Below are 16,074 nucleotides of genomic sequence, written 5' to 3'. Positions count from 1 at the left end.
TGTGAGTTCTTTGTGACTAATGTGAGTCCATGGATTATACGCACTCTCACCTTTCCGCAATTTGTTAGCCTCTTCGGTACCGTGCATTGCCCTTTCTCACCTCGAGATGTGGTGCAAACTTCGTTGGTGCATCCAAACCCCATGATATGATATGCTCTATCACACATAAGCCTCCTTATATCTTCCTCAAAACAGCCACCATACCTACCTATCATGGCATTTCCATAGCCATTCAAGATATATTGTCTTGCAACCTCCACCATTTCGTTATTATGACACACATCATCATTGTCATATTGCTTTCCATGATCATATAGTTGACATAGTATTTGTGGCTCAGCCACCATTCATCATTTTTTATACATGTTACGCTAGATCATTGCACATCTTGGTACACTGCCAGAGGCATTCATATAGAGTCCTATTTTGTTCTAATATCGAGTTGTAATTTTGAGTTGTAAGTAAATAGAAGTGTGATGATCATCATTATTCCCTATTAGAGCATTGTTTGAGTGAGGAAACAAAAAAAGAGGTCAAAAGAGCCCACCATAAATGAGAGAAAAGAAAGAAGGGGCAATGTCACTATCTTTTCCCACACTTGTGCTTTAAAGTAGCACCATGTTTTTCATATAGAGTCTCCTATATAGTCACTTTCATATACTAGTGGGAATTTTTCATTATAGAATTTGGCTTGTATATTACGATGAAGGGCTTCCTCAAATGTCTGAGGTCTTCTAGAGCAAGCAAGTTGGTTGCACACCCACTTAGTGTACATTTTGAGCTTTCATACAATTATAGCTCTTAGTGCATCCGTTGCATGGCAATCCCTACTCCTTACATTGACATCAATTTATGGCATCTCCATAGCCCGTTGATTAGCCTCGTCAATGTGGGACTTTCTCCTTTTTTGTCTTCTCGAAATTAATCTCTACCACCGCGTTCTATTCCACCCATAGTGCTATATCCATGGCTTGTGCTCATTTATTGTTTTTGGGGAACGTAGTAATATAAAAAAATTCCTACGATCAAGCAAGATCTAACTAGGAGATGCATAGCAACAGCAGGGGAGAGTGTGTCCACGTACCCTCGTAGACCGAAAGCGGAAGCGTTTAGTAACATGGTTGATGTAGTCGAACATCTTCACGATCCAAGTACCGAACGTACGGCACCTCCATGTTCAGGACACGTTCAGCACGATGACGTCCCTCGAGCTCTTGATCCAGTAGAGGGTCGAGGGAGAGTTCCGTCAGCACGATGGTGTGGTGACGGTGTTGGTGATGTGATCCGCGCAGGGCTTCACCTAAGCACTACAACAATATGACTGAGGTGGTAAACTGTGGAGGGGACACCACACACGGCTAAGACAATTGATGATGTGCCTTTGTGGTGCCCCACCCTCATATTTAAAGGAGGGAGGAGGAGGTGGCTGGCCCAAGGGGGGCGCGCCAAGGGGGGAGTCCTACTTGGACTCCTAGTAGAAGTAGGGTTCGGCCCCCTCCTTCCAAATAATGGAAAGGGGAAAGGGGAAAGGGGGAGAAGGAGAAGGAAAGGGGGGCCGCGCCCCCAACCCTAGTCCAATTCGGTTTGGGCTTGGGGGGCGCACCCCACCTCTTGTGGCATCCTCCCTCTCTCCACTATGGCCCAATAGGCCCATTAAATTTCTCGGGGGTTCTGGTAACCTCCCGGAACATGTATAAGTCATGAAGAAAGCAATGGCCATAAAACTAAACGATCATTATGCTAAGCTAACGGATGGGTCTTGTCCATCACATCATTATCTAATGATGTGATCCCGTTCATCAAATGACAACACATGTCTATGGTTAGGAAACTTAACCATCTTAGACTAACGAGCTTGTCGGATTTCGGGTTCCGGCAGACCCTTAAGGTTCGAACACTGGGGTGCGTGCGAAGGTCTCTCCCCTACCGATCTACACCTGATCTCCTCACGTGATTTTAGCTGGAAACAATGAACAACTCAAGGGACACAGGGTTTATACTGGTTCGGGCCACCGTTGTGGTGTAATACCCTACTCCAGTGTGTGGTGTGGTGGATTGCCTCAGGGGCTGATGAGGATCAGTACAAAGGAAGAACAGCCTCGCGAGAGGTGTTCTTGAGCTGGTGCGATGAACTGCTACGGTGAGTTCAGTCGCCTCTCCCTCTCTCTCTGCTAGGGTTCTACCAGATTTCTAGATGTCCCTTCCCTCTGCGGTGGCTAGCTCTATTTATAGAGGCCCTAGGCCTCTCCCCAAATAATGAGCAGGAAGGGCGCCAACAATTGGCCATTTTGAAGGGGAACATATGGTACAAGTTATCCTGACCAAAGGTGGTCTTCGGCTGCCAAAAGTACTGGTGATGACGCCGTCTTGGGCTCCACGGTGACCTCCGTCCTGCCACTCTGCTAGTCTTGGTCTCCTTGCACCGGAATGGTAACCTTTGCCCAATGCCTTGGCCTGTGCTTGCCCCCTTTGCACCAAAGGGGAAACAAGGACACTGCGCAGACAGGCGCTCGCCTGACGCCCGCCTGGCCTCGATTGTCATCGCTTGCGTCACAGGTTCCTCGCGAGGTACCCCTGCCTTGATCTCTCCGCCTCCTCGCGAGCCTGCCTAACGAGGCTGCCTCTGAGGAAGCTTCCTGTCGCCCGCCCCGCGAGGCCTGGCCCCTCATGAGGGTCTTGAGCTTGAGCTGATGAAGATGGGCCGCACTGGGCCCCCGCTTGAGCCACGTCGCAGGCCGCAGGCAGGCAAGTCTGGGGACCCCCTTTCCCAGAACACCGATAGTAGCCCCCGGGCCCAAGGCGCGCCCGGGCTTGGCCTAGCAGGAAAGCGACGGGGCAAGCGTGAAGCGCCGCGAGCCCCAACAACCTGTGGCCTTGGGCGCCGCGTGGCGATTGGTTGGACGTGGGCGACTGTGCTTCCCCATGATGCCTCGGCAACTGCATGACTTGACAAGTCCCTGCATGCAGAGAAACCGGTCATCATTACCTGCAATCGTGGTGCACGGCGGTTGGCCTCCTTCGGCTATAAGTACGGGGCTGGGCGAGCCCCTTCGGCCGGTCCCTTCTTGCTGCTCCTTTCCTTCTTCTCGATTACTCACCGCTCCCATGGATCAAAAGAGACTCTCGGCGGTGAAGAAAGGAAAGGCCCCTCAGGCTGGGCCTGACTCCCCCCCGGCCAAGCGCGGCCGAGGCCGCCCTCGCAAGTATACCACTATCCCCGTGGTGGCCCCCCGCGGCCATGGAGGCGGTTCCCGGCGCAGTGGTGAGCGCCCGGTTGCCGACGGGGGGCACGCCGTGGGTGTGCGCCCCCCTAGGCCACGCTTTCGCTGTGCGGAGGTGCTGCCGGAATTCGTCGTGTGGTCGGCGGATCCATCCAGCACCAGGCTCTAGCTCCCCCATTTCTTCGTAGATGAACTGCCGGCCAGCGCCCGGTGCGGCTTCTGGCTCCAGGCAGACGGATGCTGCAGTAGGGCCTCCTGGGCGTCGCTGGAGGTCTCCGTTTCTGGGAATGGGGCTCTGACGCGCGGCTGGCAAACGTTTGCCCGCGCGTGTGGCCTGAGCCAGTGGTGCACCCTATACTTCAAGTTTGATGGCGACGCCACCCTCTACGTGAGGGTGTTCAGGGAAGACGGTCGCCGTGCCGGGTGCTGCCCTAAAGACAACGACCGCGGCCGCCTGCCCAGCCCCGGCACTGACCAGGATGAAGATTGCGACTGGCGTACGGGCGGCGGTGCTCGGGGTTCGCTGAGCTTCGGCGACCCCCTCTCAGGCAGTAGCTCCTCCAGCGGGGGCCGCGACCAGCCTCCTCGCCATCGCGCCCGCCTGGGTGAAGGTAGCGGATCAGCCCGCCGCCGCGCCCCGATGAAGCGAGAGGAGGGATCCGCTTGAGCCCCAGGAGCATCTCGGGCCTTCACTGTGGGTTGGCGCAGGATGAATCGCGCCCATTTTGTTTTCTTTCTTATCCTGCGCAAAAATAGAAAGTAATGTAGGGCTCCACGGGGGCGTATTAGAACTGCTGCTATTTAACCATCGCGTTGTTTCCGCTATTTCTGCGCCGTGTTTTTGCACCACACACCCATGTGCGGGAACTATTTTAGCTCGGTGGGGCATGGCGCGGTCCTCGCCCCCCGAGGTCGTGGCCTCCTCGTGCGCTTCGTGCCCTACAAGGATCAGTAGGAGGGGTAACTTACGGTCTTATTTGTGGGGGCGATCGGCCCAGGTCCTGCGCTCGTGTCGCGATGCCCGTGGGGCACGGACTGGGAGGGGTGCTCCTGCAGAGGACTCGGATAGGAAAGCTCCAAACGATCGGGGCAGAAAACACTCGCAAGGGCGCCTGCAAACCTCCCTCGCGAGACTTGTGCGAGAGAAAACGAGGCGAGCGAGCGAGAAAGACAAAGAATCACAAGCCAGGAACGTCAGCAACTCCAATAAAACTTCAAACGAGAATAAACAAGCCAATTGCAGAAAGCAAATGGGAAAGCCGCGTCTGGCACCTATTCTAGTCTTCGACGTCTTCTCACCAGCGCGGAGCTAAGTGCTGCCACTGGGCGTGGGCGGGAGCCCCCGAGGCCCGAGGGCGGCACTTCGGAGACTCCAGGGCGTGTACAGCCTCACTCATTATTACGTGAGAGTGTCACGGGCGGCGAGCTTCACAGGCATTGGCCTTCTTCACAGGCACCGGGCCTTTCTCGAAATGCGGCAGCTTCACAGGCATTTGCCTTCTTCACAGGCACCGGGCCTTTCCCAAAACGCAGCTTCACAGGCATTCACATTCTTCACAGGCACCGGGCCTTTTCCAAAACGCAGCGGCTTCATAGGCATTCACCTTCTTCACAGGCACCGGGCCTTTTCCAAAACGCAGCGGCTTCACAGGCATTCACCTTCTTCACAGGCACAGGGCCTTTTCCAAAACGTAGCGGCTTCACAGACATTCGCCTTCTTCACAGGCACCGGGCCTTTCCTAGGCGCTAGGCCTCGCTCAAGGATAGAACCTCCAGAGATGTTGAACGTTCCACACGTTCTGGATGGGTACCCCCTCCGTGGTCTCCAAGCGCGCGGAGCCAGGCCTGAAGACATGAACAACCTTGAACGGGCGCTCCCACATGGGAGAGAGCTTGTGCAGTCCCTCCATGGAGAGAACCCATCTGAGCACGAGATCCCCTACCTCAAGAGTTCTGGGGTGGATGTTGCGGCAGTGGTATCGTCGCAGCGCCTGCTGATACCTTGCCGCTCGCAGCGCGGCTTCTCGACGGTGTTCCTCCCCCAGCACAAGATCCGTCCCCCGCATGGCGTCCTGCTGCGTCTCGTCGAACTCCAGGACCCGTGCGGAGCGACGCCTGACCTCATGAGGGAGGACAGCCTCTGCTCCGTAGACGAGGAAGAACGGGGTCTCGCCAGTCGGCTTGGTCGCAGTTGTGCGGATTGACCACAGCACAGACTGGAGCTCGTCGTACCAGCCCCTGCCGTAGGCCTCCAACTTCTTCTTGAGGTCCTGGCTTTGAGGCCCCTCAGGACCTCCGCGTTGGCCCGCTCGGCCTGGCCGTTGCTCCAGGGGTGTGCTACCGAAGCGTAGCATATCTGCGTTCCAAGTTTAGCAAAGTACGTTTTGAAGAGATTACCGGTGAATTGCGAACCGTTGTCGGTAATGATGCGGTTGGGCACCCCAAATCGGCTCATGAGGCCCTTGATGAATTTGACCGCAGAGCCTGCCAGGATTGTGCGGACGGCTTCCACCTCAGCCCACTTGGTGAATTTGTCCACGGCGACGTAGAGGTAGCGATAGCCCCCTGGCGCCCGAGGAAACGGGCCCAGAATGTCCAGCCCCCAAACTACGAACGACCATGAGAGGGGTATAGTCTGTAGACCCCCCGCAGGCTGATGGATCTGCTTAGCGTGAAACTGGCAGGCCTCGCAAGCCTTCACAAGCTCAACGGCGTCGTTGAGCGTCGTGGGCCAGTAGAATCCACTGCGGAATGCCTTGCCGACGAGGGTCCGCGACGACGAGTGGTGCCCGCAGTCTCCACCGTGTATGTCCGCCAGTAGCTCCTTCCCTTGCTCTCGGGAGATGCAGCGTAGGGACATGTCATTTGGTCGCTTCCTGTAGACCTCTCCATCCCTGATGCAATAAGCCGTGGCCTGCCGCGCCACTCGCTCCGCTTCCTCCTCATTCTCCGGCAGAGTCCCTTGCGTCAGGTAGTTCTTGAGCTCCGGGATCCAACACCCTTCCTGAGGCTCTAACGCCAGGAGCAGGTGTGCCCCTGAGGCTGGGCCGCAGACCAGGGCTCCTGAGGCAGGCGGCTGAGGGAGCTCCTCCCTTGGTTGCGTCGTGCTCGATAGTGGCGGCACCGCCGAGGGTTTGAAGAGCCGCTCCTCGAAGACGCCAGGCTCCTGAGGCAGCCGCCGGGACGCCCTCTTGGCAATGTCATCGGCCTCCTGATTGGTGCCGCGAGGCACATGCTGCAACTCCAGCCCCCAGAACTGTTTCTCCATCTTGCGAACCTAGGCGAGGTAGGCTTCCATGTGCTCGTCCTTTGGCACGTATATCTTGTTGGAGAAGTTGACGAGGAGCTACGAATCGCCCTCGACGACGAGGAGCTTTACTCCTAAGGCAATTGCGGCCTTCAAGCCTACTATTAGGCCTTCGTACTCTGCTATGTTGTTGGAGACCTTTTCTCCGTGCTGGAAGCAAAGTTGTACGACATAATAGAGTTTGTCCTGGGTAGGGGACACAAGCACTGCGCCAGCTCCCGCATCGTGTCGGGAGAACACGCCATCGAAGTACATGATCCAGCCATCCGGTGCTTCACTTCCTGGGGAAAGTGATCGTTCTTCGCCTGCCTCGAGACCCGGCGCTTCTGCCCATTCTGCCACGAAATCTGCAAGTGCGGCTCCCTTGATGACTCTGGTCGTGCTGAATTCTAGATGAAATGCCTGTAGCTCGATGTTCCATTCAGCGACCCTCCCAGCTGAGTTGGGGCTGCTGAGCACTCTTTCCAAGGGGTATGCTGAGACGACTTTGATGGGATGTCCTTGGAAGTAGTGGCGCAGCTTGCGCGAGGCCACTAGTAGCGCGAGGAGGAGTTTTTGAGGCATGGGATACCGTGCCCTTGCGTCCCGTAGCACCGTGCTGATGAAGTACATGGGATGCTCGACGAGGTTGAGGGTGGTCGCGCAGCTTGCGTCCTCCAGAGGTCGAGGCGTCTCTTGAGACGACGGAGCTCCCGGTGCTTGGTCACCTGAAGAGGCCTCTCCTGCTCCGGGTGCGTTCTCCTGCTGCGGCTGTTCCTTTCCGGCTGTGGTTGCGGCCTTCGCGAGGCCCTCCTGGCTCTGCTTTGCTTCAGTTCGGACGGTCGATGCGGCCTTGGCACATCACTCCTCCCTGACCGCCACCAGGGCTGCGCTAGCGGAGTAGGGGGTGGACGCAAGGTAGAGCACCAGGGGCTCCTGAGGACGTGGAGCTACCATCACTAGCGGACTGGTAAGGTACCTCTTGAGGTCTTGGAATGCCTTTTCGGCCTCTTCAGTCCATTCGAAGGGGCCCTTTTTCTTCATCAGCTTGAAGAAGGGCAGCGCTCGTTCCCCCAGCTTGGAGATGAAGCGCCCCAACGCTGTCAGACGCCCGGTGAGCTTCTGCATTTCTCTGAGGGTCCTCGGCGGGCTCATGTCTTCGACTGCCTTGACCTTCTCCGGGTTGGCCTCGATGCCCCTGTGGGATACGAGGAAACCCAGGAGCTTGCCCGAGAGGACTCCAAATACGCACTTCTCTGGGTTGAGCCATAGGTCCACTTCGTTGAGGCTTTCAAAGGTTTCTTCCAGGTCTTGTATCAGGGTTCTTGCCTCACGAGACTTCACCACAATGTCATCGACGTAAGCTTCAGCGTTCCTCCCGAGCTGCCGGCCTAAGGAGATGTGCATCAGCCGCTGAAAGGTCGCGCCTATGTTGCGCAGCCCAAATGGCATGCACATATAGCAGTACACTCCACACGGGGTCAGGAAAGCCATCTTCTCCACGTCTTCTACTGCCATCTTGATCTGGTGATAGCCCGAGAAGGCATCCAGGAAGCACAATAGGTCACACTCTGCGGTGGAGTCGACTATCTGGTCGATGCGGGGGAGCGGAAAAGGATCCTGCGAGCAGGCCTTGTTGAGGTTGGTGAAGTCGACGCACATGCGCTCTTTTCCTCCCTTCTTAGGCACAATGACCGGATTAGCCAGCCAATCAGGGTAGCAGACCTTGCGAATAACCCCTTCCGCCTCTAGCTTTCGGGTCTCTTGAACGATGAAAGCCTGTTTCTCAGCAGACTGCCACCTTGCCTTCTGCTTCACGGGGCGCACATTGGGGCACACGTTGAGGTGATGCTCAATAACTTCCCTTGGGACCCCCGCTAACTGATCTGGTTCCCACGCGAACACCTTCTTGTTCGCTCGCAGGAACCTGATCAGGGCCTCCTCCTGTTCGGGCTCGAGGTTGGCCCCTATGGTGAAGGTGGTGCCAGCGGACCCGTCCTCGTCGACTGGTACCTGCTTGGTTTCTGCCATGTCTTGGGTGAACAGCTGCTTCTTTTTAGCCGGCGCAGCCCCCTTGGGCTCAACAGCGTCGGTGCTAGTGGGCTGCGCCACCGCGGCCGCCCTGAAAACAAGCCAGAGCACCTGCAGCGCATCACTTGTGTCTCCTGACACAGTGAGGACGCCGCTGCTCCCGGGTATCTTCATGAGGTTGTACGCCGGGTGAGTTGCCGCCATGAACCGAGCCAAGGCCGGATAGCCGAGGATGGCATTGTAGGGGAGGCCGATGGGGGCGATGTCAAAGTCGATCAGCTCTGTGCGGAAGTTGTCACAGGTGCCGAAGGTAACTGGGAGGCAGATCTATCCCAAGGAGGCGGTGGAACTGGCTCCGACGCCCAAGAAAGGCCTGCTGGGTTGGAGCCGCTCCAGCGGCACGTGGAGGAGGCTGAAGGCCTCCACCGAGAGCACGTTGAGGCCAGAACCACCGTCGATGAGAGTCCTGGTGACGGCCACCTGGCAGATGGTGGGGGTGCACAGCATCGGGAGCGCGCCCCAACCAATGGGGTTGAAGGGGTGGTCCTCCGAGTCAAAGGTTAGATCAGCCTCGGGCGCCACCCAGCCCGGGGGGGCTTCTCGGCGCTTGGAGGCGGTGCTGATCCGGCGGGCGAACGACTTGACGTGAAGACTCAAGGGTGGTGCCTAGGAACAACCCAGGAGAGCTGCGACGATGGGCGGCGCTGGTGCGGCGAAACGGGCGAGGAAGAGGTCGCGCAGCTCCTCCCAGGAGGTGACAGAGGCCGTCGGCAGGTGGAGAAGCCACGCGCGCGGGATGCCGGTGAGGGCCATGGGTAACCAGTTGGCCATCACCCGATCGTCGCCCCCGGCTCCGAGGACGGCCTCCTCATACGCCAACAGGAACATCATCGGGTCCATCGCGCCGTCGTAACGCGGCGGCATCTCGGGCCTGAACTTGCACGGCCACCGCACCTGTCGCAAGGCGGGGGCCAAGGCCTGGAGCCCCCTGGACCCAGTGTCGGCATCCGTTGCTGGAGCGGGTGGCGCGTTGTCCTCCATGAGGGCGGGATGCGATGTTGGGGGAGAGCGGGTCGTCAGGAGGGAGGACTCCGGCGCACCCCTACCTGGCACGCCAAATGTTGGAATTCGGGTTCCGGCAGACCCTTGAGGTTTGAACACTGGGGTGCACGCGGAGGTCTCTCCCCTACCGATCTACGCCCGATCTCCTCGCGTGATTTTAGCTAGAAACAATGAACAACTCAAGGGACACAGGGGTTATACTGGTTCGGGCCACCGTTGTGGTGTAATACCCTACTCCAGTGTGTGGTGTGGTGGATTGCCTCAGGGGCTGATGAGGATCAGTACAAAGGAAGAACAGCCTCGCAAGAGGTGTTCTTGAGCTGGTGCAATGAACTGCTAGGGTGAGTTCAGTCGCCTCTCCCTCTCTCTTTGCTAGGGTTCTACCAGATTTCTAGATGACCCTTCCCTCTGCGGTGGCTAGCTCTATTTATAGAGGCCATGGGCCTCTCCCCAAATAATGAGCGGGAAGGGCGCCAACAATTGGCCATTTTGAAGGGGAACATATAGTACAAGTTATCCTGACCAAAGGTGGTCGTCGGCTGCCAAAAATACTGGTGATGACACCGTCTTGGCTCCACGGTGACCTCCGTCCTGCCGCTCTGCTGGTCTTGGTCTTGTTGCACCGGAATGGTAACCTTTGCCCGATGCCTTGGCCTGTGCTTGCCCCCTTTGCACCAAAGGGGAAACAAGGACACCGCAGAGGCAGGCGCTCGCGTGACGCCCGCTTGGCCTCGATCGTCATGGCTTGCCTCACAGGTTTCTCGCGAGGTACCCCTGCCTTGATCTCTCCGCCTCTTCGCGAGCCTGACTGACGAGGCTGCCTCTGAGGAGGCGTCCTGTCGCCCGCCCTGCAAGGCGTGGCCCCTCGCGAGGGTCTTGAGCTTGAGCTGATGAAGATGGGCCACGCTGGGCCCCCGCTTGAGCCACGCCGCAGGCCGCAGGCAGGCAAGTCTGGGGACCCCCATTCCCAGAACACTGACAGAGCTAGTCAAGTAGAGGCATACTATGGACACTCTGTTTGTTTATGTATTCACACATGTACTAAGTTTCCGGTTAATACAATTCTAGCATGAATAATAAACATTTATCATGATATAAGGAAATATAAATAACAACTTTATTATTGCCTCTAGGGCATATTTCCTTCAATTGTTTGGGGATTGAAAAAGCAGAGGCGCGTTAAGAAGTATGAACCAATTGCTCGGCTGACACCGAGGTAGTGCATGATTTATACTTTGTGTTAAGAAGATGGAGTATGACAAGGCTATATGATTTTGTAGGGATGGCATTCTTTAGCATTTATATTTTGAGAGACATGATTGTTTGCTAGTATGCCTGAGTATTAATGTCTTTATGTCAAATTATAGACTATTGCTCTGAATCATTAAGATCTAAATATTCACACCATAAAAGAAAGATTACATGATAGCCATGTTAGGTAGCATTCCACATCAAAAATTATGTTTTTATCATTTACCTACTCGAGGATTGATAACCCACAAGTATAGGGGATCGCAACAATTTTCGAGGGTAGAGTATTCAACCCAAATTTATAGATTCGACACATGGGGAGCCAAGGAATATCTGAAGGTATTAGCAGCTGAGTTGTCAATTCAACCACACATGGAGATTAATTATCTGCAGCAAAGTAGTATGATAGTTTTGATAATAGTAGTAGCAACAACAGTAATGGTAACAGTGCTAGCAATAGTTTTGTAGTAAGTGTAACAGTGATGATAGCATCAGTAACTTAGCAAGACCAATATAAGATAAATTTGTAGGCATTGGATCGGTGACTTCTTGGATGATATTCATCATGACACAGTTATAACCTAGGGCGATACGGCACTAGCTCCAGTTCATCCATATAATGTAGGCATGTATTCCATAAATAGTCATACGTGCTTTATTAAAAGAACTTGCATGACATCTTTTGTCCTACCCACCCATGGCTGCGGGGTCCATATTGGAAACTCAGGGATATTAAGGCCTCCTTTTAATAGAGAACCAGAACAAAGCACTAATACACGGTGAATACATGATCTCCTCCAACTATGGTAATCACCGGAAGAAGTCCCAGTTATTGTCACTCCGGGGTTACCGGATCATAACACGTAGTAGGTGACTATAAATTGCAAGATCGGATCGAACATGGATATAATGGTGATAACATAAACGGTTCAGATCTGAAATCATGGCTCCCGGGCCCAAAGTGACAAGCATTAAGCATGGCAAAGTCATAGCAACACCAATCTAAGAACATAGTGGATACTAGGGATCAAGCCCTAACAAAACTAAGTCGATTACAAATGAATCTCATCCAACTCCTCACCGAGCAGTGAGCCGACGAAGGAATTACTCACTCCTGGTGGGGAGCATCATGGAATTGGTGATGGAGAAGGGTTGGTGATGATGAAGAACGAAGACCTCCCTCTCTGGAGCCCCAAACGGACTCCAGATATGCCGTCCCGAGGAAGAACATGGCTTGGTGGCGGCTCCGTCTCGTGGATCGCAATAATTCTTTCTCCCTGATTTTTTCTCCAAACACTACAAAAAAATATCGTGATGATACATGTTTGTCACAGTAGGTCGCGTTTTTTGTCATGCATGTACATCCATGACAAATTTATGACAGAATCAAGATAGTCATACCTGTGCTGTCGTAGAAGTGTTCCATGACATTACCAAAATTATCATCACGGAAGTGTCCACTTCCATGACGATAAATAGCGCGTCACAGAAGTGCTTTCGTCAAGGATGACCGACACGTGGCATCCACCGTAACGGAACGCCGTTAAGCTATCGGGTTGGGTTTTGGATCCGATAACCCGTTAACAGCCCCGACCAATGGGGATTTTCCACGTGTAAAATCATCATTGGCTGGAGGAAACACGTGTCGGCTCATCGTTGGGACAGATGTCATCCACTCATTGGACAGAAGGCACCTATGATACGTCGACACGTGGCATGGCCCAACAGAGGCCCATTCCTGTGAAAAGGCCGACCCATTTGACTTGGTCAAAAGGTGGCGCGCCGGCCAATGGAAAGCGTGTTAACGGCCTGTTCGCATATAGCCCATTTACAGCTCGCTAACCCAAGGCCCATTACGCCCTATCCGAATTAGGCCCAGTAGCGTCATCTGGGCCATCCAATATGATTCCAGCCCGTTTTCACTTCTGGCCCATGTATGGCCCATGACGTCTTTCGGCCCATATGAGGCCCTATGTAACTCTTGGCCTATTAACGGCCCGTGGTGAAACTGGCCCGTAATGAACAGTGTATCATTTTATACCCATTAACGGCCCGTTATTCCGTTGGGCCGTTTCCAGCCCATGTTATCTTTTGGCCTTCTCAGAGCCCATTTATTCTTGGGCTCATTTCCAGCATTCGTTTACTGACGGCCCGTTACTGTCATTTTCTGCTAGTGGGCGAAATTCAGCCCGTGGTTACAGTCGGCCCGTTTGTGGTCCGTTAATACATTGGGCCGTTTTCATAGCGTCATCAAAGACGGCCTATTAACGATGGCCCGTTACGGTCGGCCCATGAACGGACAATTCCAACTCTAGCCCGTTTACGGCCATAATGTGGCATGTTATTGGCCCATGTTTGGCCAATCGATCATACGACCTGTATAAGGCCCATTGATGATACGGCCCATAGAAGGCCCATTGTTTCTACGGCCCGTAGAAGGCCTACTGTTTCTATGGCCCGTAGAAGGCCCACTGTTTCTACGGCCCGTAGGAGGCCCAGTGTCACTACAGTAAATATTAGCCCATGGTTATTGTGGCCTAGTTTAAAAAAATAGGTTATTGCAGCCACTAGTTAACCGCGGAAAAAGAACTTCAATGACTACAAGCAAACAAATAAACAAGACAACAAGGAAATAAATAAGCAGGCAACTAACGCTAGGCTATCACGACTATTACACATATTACATCCACTGGGCATCAAAGTTCGCCACCAGTGCAAATATAGGGAACAAAGCAGCATATCATATACACTGGCCGTCAAAATTGGCCACTAGTGCAAATAAACGCGGCAGCAAAACAAGAGCATAACTGAAACAACTTCAGAAGAGCTCAAGAAACGTTATCCTGGGTATCCACCATGCTGGCAATAAGCTTAGCAAGCTGATTAGCTTTGTCCTGTTTGGCGCTAAAATCCTCCAACGCTTGTTGTTGCACCAGAAAGTATGCATCTGAATGCTCCAGGGACTTCCGCAGTCCTTCCGCTTCTTGTCGCAGCACAGCTGAATGATGTCTTTCAGCTTGTAGTTGAGACTCAATAAACCGAACTGATTCAGACAGTGGTTTGAATAGCTTGTGAAAGATAGGATGTGTCACATCCTGAACCTTATCTGCATTACTTCCTTTGCCATTGCTTAATAAGGCACTCTTCCCCAATATTCTGTTAGCATTCTAAAAGAAGAAACAAGCAGACACATAACAAGTTTAGCATGTACTAGTATATGAAACTCATTTCGGTGAACCAGTTCATTAGTAAGGTGGACAGGATTAAACTACCAAGTCTTCTACTGCCAAGTACTAGTACATAATAAAAGCATCAAACAGACATATATCTATGTCCTATGGTAGCAATGGAATCTTAAATTAGAACAGTTGTTCTTCAGGTTTAGGCACTTGTTCTACATGAACAGAGTACAGTAAGACGCAAGAATATAATACTTAAAAATAGAAAATGAGCCCATAGACCTTACCACATTCTTGGTTCGGGACCAGTACAGAACAAGGCATTCCCAGTCATCGTCCAGTAAATGTGTCTCAGGAGAACGTAAGGGAATTTGATGAGTTTCTTTGCCGGTGAAGTACGTTTTCTTCAGGTAATTCTGATACTGCCACCAAGCATTCTTGAATATAGCAGAGGTATTAGCACAGGTTACCTCATCCTGAGTTTCCAAATCGGGCCTTCTCTATAGAGAAAAATGGGAAAATTTGTTGTATTATAACCATCATGGAGGTAGGATGTATGGGACGAAGCAAAGTAATTGCCATGAATAAAATTAATTACACATAACTCCTGGACAAAAACCTGCAACTGGCATTTTCCTTCATCTTCAGTATAATATTTCCAATATGGGAAGATACACACATACGATTTAACAACATCAAATGCGATAGATGCTAAACAACGACTAGCTGGTTGTGCTTCCTCCATAGGAATAGGCATACTAACTGGTGGAGTTGGGGTTCGCCATGATAGTACTGGCCCTTTGGGCACTGGAGCTGCCTTACTAACTGCTCTTGTTTGGGAGCTCTGTGGTGGAGATGGTGCTGTGTCAACAGGAACTGGGTTACTATCGGCTGGGGTTTGGGTTAGATTGGGTGAAGCTGGTTCTCTGTCCATCGTAGTAGGGGTACAAGCTGCGAGAGTTTGGGTTATGTGTGGTAGGGCTGGTTCTTGTGCATGTACAACCGGGGTGCTATCTCCACTAAGAGGTAGCACTGTTTTATCTGAAGACCGTGTTTTTAGTCCGCTAGATACTGGCATCACCCGCTCCAATTCAAATGGCTGATAAACAGGAAACATAGTTGAATGTACAGACATTGTATGAGAGACAGATGCAATAGATAGTGTGGAAAAAAGAGGGCATGCAATAGTTGACATGTATATTGTTTAACTAAAACGGATAGCATGACATAATTTCACATATATGATGTCTATCTAAACTGGATAGCATAGCATAACATAATTCAAAGATATGATGAATAACTAAACATGATCGCATGACATAATTCACCTACATGTTATCTAAGTAATCAGGATCGCATCATTTAATTCACATATGTGATTTATATGCTAAACAGAGGGCATTCGATATGATGTCTGAACTAAGAACATGGTGTTGAATATTGTGTATATGATGTCTAAACTATGTAATGCAAGACACCGTATGCATGATATGAGCAGTATAACCGTGCCAAGTTAGAGCATACACCTCGGTGGGGGAATAGGACTGGTCATCTGTCTCTGAATCCATCTCTGAGGAGTTATCGGGACCCAACAAGAGATCTGCTTCGACAGGTAGCACTGCCTGCTCTGAAGGCCTTGTTTTCACTCCAGATTTTTCCATCTCCCACCCAAATGGACGATTCACAGGAAGAGTAGTTTAATGTACAAACATTGTCGATAAATGGAAATGTAATGAAGAAAAGGATGGGCAAGATATCATTCAAATATATGATGCCTGGTTAAACAAGATGGCATTGCACATTTCACATATATTATGGCTGGCTAAAAGACATGAGACTTCATAATTCCCATATATGATATAGAAACTAAACAAGTGGTATTATAGAACCTGTCTAAACTAAGCAGATGACATATATGATGTCAAATGTAGGCACTGCAAGGCAACATATGCATGATATGACTAACATCATCATGCCAAGGTAGAGCAAACACCTTGGGGGGTAAATAGGAGTGGTCAGCGGCGTCCGAATCCGCCTCAGAACA

The sequence above is a fragment of the Triticum urartu genome, chromosome 2, assembly GCF_003073215.2.
Source record: "Triticum urartu cultivar G1812 chromosome 2, Tu2.1, whole genome shotgun sequence".
NCBI classification, from domain to species: domain Eukaryota; kingdom Viridiplantae; phylum Streptophyta; class Magnoliopsida; order Poales; family Poaceae; genus Triticum; species Triticum urartu.
The sequence above is the reverse complement of the archived record's forward strand: the minus strand, read 5'-3'. Positions refer to the sequence as shown.